This window comes from Oncorhynchus masou, chromosome 5 (genome assembly GCF_036934945.1).
Source record: "Oncorhynchus masou masou isolate Uvic2021 chromosome 5, UVic_Omas_1.1, whole genome shotgun sequence".
Taxonomy (NCBI): domain Eukaryota; kingdom Metazoa; phylum Chordata; class Actinopteri; order Salmoniformes; family Salmonidae; genus Oncorhynchus; species Oncorhynchus masou.
This window is the reverse complement of record NC_088216.1, coordinates 1-7,500: the sequence shown is the minus strand read 5'-3', so window position 1 is coordinate 7,500 and position 7,500 is coordinate 1. Positions and strand designations below refer to the sequence as shown.

The following is a 7,500-nucleotide window of genomic DNA, read 5'->3' as shown; positions in this document are numbered from 1 at the left end:
GGGGTTGTTATCCTGGCACCACACTGCCAGGTCTCTGACCTGTAGGCTGTCTCATCGTTGAGGGAGGGGTTGTTATCCTGGCACCACACTGCCAGGTCTCTGACCTGTAGGCTGTCTCATCGTTGTCGGTGATGTTATCCTGGCACCACACTGCCAGGTCTCTGACCTGTAGGCTGTCTCATCGTTGAGGGAGGAGTTGTTATCCTGGCACCACACTGCCAGGTCTCTGACCTGTAGGCTGTCTCATCGTTGAGGGAGGGGTTGTTATCCTGGCACCACACTGCCAGGTCTCTGACCTGTAGGCTGTCTCATCGTTGAGGGAGGGGTTGTTATCCTGGCACCACACTGCCAGGTCTCTGACCTGTAGGCTGTCTCATCGTTGTCGGTGATCAGGACTACCACCGTTGTGTCGTCAGCAAACTTAATGATGGTGTTGGAGTCGCACAGTCGCGGGTGAAAAAGGAGTACAGGAGGAAGCCCATCAGGAAGTCCAGGAATTGAATGGGAGTTGGAAACACCGCCCCCTACTGTACAGGGGGAAGCCCGTCAGGAAGTCCAGGAATTGAATTGGAGTTGGAAACACCGCCCCCTACTGTAAAGGAGGAAGCCCGTCAGGAAGTCCAGGTATTGAATTGGAATTGGAAACACCGCCCCCTACTGTACAGGAGGAAGCCCATCAGGAAGTCCAGGTATTGAATTGGAGTTGGAAACACCGCCCCCTACTGTACAGGAGGAAGCCCGTCAGGAAGTCCAGGTATTGAATGGGAGTTGGAAACACCGCCCCCTACTGTACAGGAGGAAGCCCGTCAGGAAGTCCAGGTATTGAATTGGAGTTGGAAACACCGCCCCCTACTGTACAGGAGGAAGCCCGTCAGGAAGTCCAGGTATTGAATTGGAGTTGGAAACACCGCCCCCTACTGTACAGGGGGAAGCCCATCAGGAAGTCCAGGTATTGAATTGGAGTTGGAAACACCGCCCCCTACTGTACAGGGGGAAGCCCGTCAGGAAGTCCAGGATCCAGTTGCAGAGGGAGGAGTTTCGGGTCCTTAGCTTAGTGATGAGCTTTGAGGGCACTATAGTGTTGAACGCTGAGCTGTAGTCAACTATGGTGTTCTGCATGAAACATGTAGGTATTACAGACTGGCTCAGAGAAAGGTTGAAAATGTCAGTGAAGACACTTGCCAGTTGGTCAGCGCATGCACGTCCTGGTAATCAGTCTTGTGAATGTTGACCGGTTTAAATATCATGCTCCGAGTACACATCCATCTGGCCCTGCGTCACGTCGGCTATGGAGAGATCTATCTATGGAGAGCATGATCACAGTTTTTTTTTCTCGTTATTTTACCAGGTAAGTTGACTGAGAACACGTTCTCATTTGCAGCAACGACCTGGGGAATAGTTACAGGGGAGAGGAGGGGGATGAATGAGCCAATTGTAAACTGGGGATTATTAGGTGAACGTGATGGTTTGAGGGCCAGATTGGGAATTTAGCCAAGACACCGGGGTTAACACCCCGACTCTTACGATAAGTGTCATGGGATCTTTAATGACCTCAGAGTCAGGACACCCGTTTAACGTCCCATCCGAAAGACGGCACCCTACACAGGGTTGGGATATTTAGACCAGAGGAAAGAGTGCCTCCTACTGGCCCTCCAACACCACTTCCAGCAGCATCTGGTCTCCCATCCAGGGACAACCCTGCTTAGCTTCAGAAGCAAGCCAGCAGTGGGATGCATGGTGGTATGCTGGCATACCAGCAATTGTCCTCATACACACAATTGTCCTGAACAGCTGGTGCCCTCATGCATGGATCAGTATTGCTTGCTTCAAAGCATGCAAAGAAGGCATTTAGCTCGTCTGATTAGGCTCCTGTCACTGGGCGGCTTGCGGCTGGGTTTCCCTTTGTAATCCGTAATAGTTTGCAAGCCCCACCACATCCAACGTGCATCAGAGCCGTTGTTGGAGGATTCAATCTTCGTCCTGTATTGACAGTCCTGTTTGATGGTTCGGCTGAGGGCATAGCAAGATCTATTATAAGCGTCCGGTTTGTGTCCCGCTCCTTGAAAGCAGCAACTCTAGCCTTTAGCTCAATGCAGATGTTGCCTGTTATCCATGGCTTCTGGTTGGGGTATGCGTACGGTCACTGTGGGGACGACGTCATTGATGCACTTATTGATGAAGCCAGTGACTGTTAAGGTGTCCTTAACACCATGTGACATGCTGGTAGAAATGAGGTAAAACGGATGTAAATTTTACCCGGGCACTAGGAGTGCCACTTCTGGGTGAGCATTCTCTTGTTTGCTTGGGGCCTTATACAGCTCGTTGAGTGACCAACATCTAAATGAATTACCACCTTCTAAATGAATTACCACCATCTAGATCAATGACCACCTTCTAAATGAATTACCAACATCTATATAAATAACCACCATCTATATGAATTACCACCATCTATATGAATTACCACCATCGAGATGAATTACCCCCATCTAAATGAATTACCATCTATATGAATTACCACCATCTAAATAAATTACCACCCTCTAAATGAATTACCATCTATATGAATAACCACCATCTATATGAATTACCACCATCTAAATTAATTACCACCCTCTAAATGAATTACCATCTATATGAATTACCACCATCTAAATTAATTACCACCCTCTAAATTAATTACCACCATCTAGATGAATTATCATCTAAATAAATTACCATCTAAGAAACAAAGAGATCTTCTGTTGAATCTGACAATTAATCTTAATGGTATACAGTCGTCTCAAATAAAACTGTGAAGGACCTCGGCGTTACTCTGGACCCTGATCTCTCTTTTGAAGAACATATCAAAACCATTTCAAGGACAGCTTTTTTCCATCTACGTAACATTGCAAAAATCAGAAACTTTCTGTCCAAAAATGATGCAGAAAAATTAACCCATGCTTTTGTCACTTCTAGGTTAGACTACTGCAATGTTCTACTTTCCGGCTACCGGATAAAGCACTAAATAAACTTCAGTTAGTGCTAAATACGGCTGCTAGAATCCTGACTAGAACCCAAAAAAAAATTGATCATATTACTCCAGTGCTAGCCTCTCTACACTGGCTTCCTGTCAAAGCAAGGGCTGATTTCAAGGTGCGTCACCTGAGTGGGTTGAGTCACTGATGTGATCATTTTGTCTGGGTTGGGTTTGCCACCCGGCACAGCCCAGAAAGGACTGGCCACCCCCGTAGCCTGGTTCCTCTCTAGGTTTCTTCCTAAGTTTGGCCTTCCTAGGGAGTTTTCCTAGCCACCGTGCTTCTACACCTGCATTGATTGCTGTTTGGGGTTTAGGCTGGGTTACTGTACAGCACTTTGAGATATCAGCTGATGTACGAAGGGCTATATAAATTATTATTTATTATTTTTATTATTTATAAATACATTTGATTTGATTTGAAATGAATTACCACCATCTATATGAATTACCATCTAAATTAATTACCACCACCTAAATAAATGACCACCATCTAAAAAAACATTGTACTTTTATTTAACTAGGCAAGTCAGTTAAGAACAAATTCTTATTTTCAATGACGGCCTAGGAACCGTGTGTAAACTGCCTGTTCAGGGGCAGAACGACAGATTTGTACCTTGTCAGCTCGGGGATTTAAACTTGCAACCTTTCAGTTACTAGTCCAACACTCTAACCACTATGCTACCCTGCAGCCCCCCAAATAAATTACCATCTAAATGAATTACCACCGCCTATATGAATTACCATCTAAATGAATTACCACCATCTTTATGAATTACCATCTAAATGAATTACCATCTATATGAATTACCACCATCTTTATGAATTACCATCTAAATGAATTACCATCTAAATGAATTACCATCTAAATGAATTACCATCTATATGAATTACCACCATCTAAATGAATTACCACCCTCTAAATGAATTACCATCTAAATGAATTGCCACCATCTTTATGAATTACCATCTAAATGAATTACCACCATCTTTATGAATTACCATCTAAATGAATTACCATCTAAATGAATTACCATCTAAATGAATTACCACCTTCTAAATGAATTACCACCATCTAAATGAATTACCATCTAAATGAATTACCATCTATATGAATTACCACCCTCTAAATGAATTACCACCCTCTAAATGAATTACCATCTATATGAATTACCATCTATATGAATTACCACCATCTAAATGAATTACCATCTATATGAATTACCACCATCTAAATGAATTACCACCATCTAAATGAATTACCACCATCTAAATGAATTACCATCTAAATGAATTACCACCTAAATGAATTACCACCCTCTAAATGAATTACCACCATCTAAATGAATTACCACCATCTAAATGAATTACCATCTAAATGAATTACCATCTAAATGAATTACCACCCTCTAAATGAATTACCATCTAAATGAATTACCATCTAAATGAATTACCATCTAAATGAATTACCATCTAAATGAATTACCACCATCTAGATGAATTACCATCTAAATGAATTACCATCTAAATGAATTACCATCTAAATGAATTACCCCATCTAGATGAATTACCATCTATATGAATTACCACCTAAATGAATTACCACCATCTATATGAATTACCATCTAAATGAATTACCATCTATATGAATTACCACCATCTATGAATTACCATCTAAATGAATTACCATCTAAATGAATTACCACCCTCCTAAATGAATTACCATCTATATGAATTACCACCTAAATGAATTACCACCATCTAAATGAATTACCATCTATATGAATTACCACCTAAATGAATTACCACCATCTATATGAATTACCATCTAAATGAATTACCATCTAAATGAATTACCATCTAAATGAATTACCATCTAAATGAATTACCATCTAAATGAATTACCACCCTCTAAATGAATTACCACCTAAATGAATTACCACCCTCTAAATGAATTACCATCTAAATGAATTACCATCTAAATGAATTACCATCTAAATGAATTACCATCTAAATGAATTACCACCCTCTAAATGAATTACCATCTATATGAATTACCATCTAAATGAATTACCACCATCTAAATGAATTACCATCTAAATGAATTACCACCATCTAAATGAATTACCACCCTCTAAATGAATTACCACCCTCTAAATGAATTACCATCTAAATGAATTACCATCTAAATGAATTACCATCTAAATGAATTACCATCTAAATGAATTACCACCATCTAAATGAATTACCACCATCTAAATGAATTACCACCCTCTAAATGAATTACCACCCTCTAAATGAATTACCATCTAAATGAATTACCATCTAAATGAATTACCACCATCTAAATGAATTACCACCATCTAAATGAATTACCACCCTCTAAATGAATTACCACCCTCTAAATGAATTACCATCTAAATGAATTACCATCTAAATGAATTACCATCTAAATGAATTACCATCTAAATGAATTACCATCTAAATGAATTACCATCTAAATGAATTACCACCCTCTAAATGAATTACCATCTATATGAATTACCACCCTCTAAATGAATTACCACCATCTAGATGAATTACCATCTAAATGAATTACCATCTAAATGAATTACCATCTAGATGAATTACCATCTAAATGAATTACCATCTAAATGAATTACCCTCTAAATGAATTACCACCCTCTAAATGAATTACCCTCTAAATGAATTACCATCTAAATGAATTACCCCCATCTAAATGAATTACCATCTAAATGAATTACCACCCTCTAAATGAATTACCCCCATCTAAATGAATTACCCCCATCTAAATGAATTACCATCTAAATGAATTACCACCCTCTAAATGAATTACCCTCTAAATGAATTACCCTCTAAATGAATTACCATCTAAATGAATTACCCCCATCTAAATGAATTACCATCTAAATGAATTACCCCCATCTAAATGAATTACCATCTAAATGAATTACCACCCTCTAAATGAATTACCATCTATATGAATTACCACCCTCTAAATGAATTACCACCATCTAAATGAATTACCATCTATATGAATTACCATCTATATGAATTACCATCTAAATGAATTACCACCCTCTAAATGAATTACCACCATCTAAATGAATTACCACCCTCTAAATGAATTACCACCATCCTAAATGAATTACCATCTAAATGAATTACCATCTAAATGAATTACCATCTAAATGAATTACCCCCTCTAAATGAATTACCACCATCTAAATGAATTACCATCTAAATGAATTACCATCTAAATGAATTACCATCTAAATGAATTACCATCTAAATGAATTACCATCTAAATGAATTACCATCTATATGAATTACCATCTAAATGAATTACCCCCTCTAAATGAATTACCACCTATATGAATTACCATCTAAATGGATACCACCCTCTAGATGAATCTAAATGGATTCCTGTCATTCTGAGCACCAGGGGATGGCTTAGCCACCCAATGCATATGGGTCTGGTAAATGTCTCAAACGTCCGATAAATTACAATCTTGCCGGTCACATTCATCTACCTGACTCCCAGCCCACCCTGTCTGTTGAACTAACCTGTGGATAAGTCAGAGCGAAGGCAAGCCACATCCTCCCAGCAGTAGAGACAGGATCACCACGGTAACAGGGTCCTGGTATATATAGTCGGGCAGGATAGAAGGACAACCTGATCTTGATCCTGCTTTGGGTCCTTCTGCTGCCGCTAGGACCCGAACCACGACCCCCTCCACCACCATGACCTGCTGACTGGAACTAAAGAGGGGGGAGGTTCAGGTTAGAGGTCAGGGGTAAGGGGTTGTAACTCACAGGATGGTCTGTGAGTGGGGGTTCTGAGGTTAGAGGTCAGGGGAGTTGCAACTCACAGGATGGTCTGTGGAGTGGGGGTTCGAGGTTAGAGGTCAGGGGGTTGCAACTCAGGATGGTCTGTGTGTGAGTGAGGGTTCGAGGTCAGAGGTCAGGGGTTGCAGCTCACAAGATGGTCTGTGTGTGAGTGGGGGTTAGAGGTCAGAGGTCAGGGGGTTGCAACTCACAGGATGGTCTGTGTGTGAGTGGGGGTTAGAGGTCAGAGGTCAGGGGGTTGCAACTCACAAGATGGTCTGTGTGCAGGAGTGGGGGTTAGAGGTCAGAGGTCAGGGGGTTGCAACTCACAGGATGGTCTGTGTGTGAGTGGGGGTTCGAGTTAGAGGTCAGGGGTTGCAACTCACAAGATGGTCTGTGTGTGAGAGTGGGGGTTAGAGGTCAGAGGTCAGGGGGTTGCAACTCACAGGATGGTCTGTGTGAGTGGGGGTTCGGGATTAGAAGGTCAGGGGTGGGGGGTTGCAACTCACAGGATGGTCTGTGTGTGAGTGGGGGTTTGAGGTCAGGGTCAGGGGGTTGCAGCTCACAGGATGGTCTGTGTGTGAGTGGGGGTTTGAGGTTAGAGGTCAGGGAGTTGCAACTCACAGGATGGTCTG

General features: G+C 41.4%; 1 pseudogene; it reads right to left on the bottom strand.

Moving 5' to 3' along the window:
* Positions 1 to 6,799, bottom strand: part of LOC135525590 (serine/threonine-protein kinase/endoribonuclease IRE1-like) — a 65,989-nt pseudogene extending 59,190 nt beyond the window's left edge.
* Between the last annotated feature and the right edge of the window lie 701 nt (positions 6,800 to 7,500).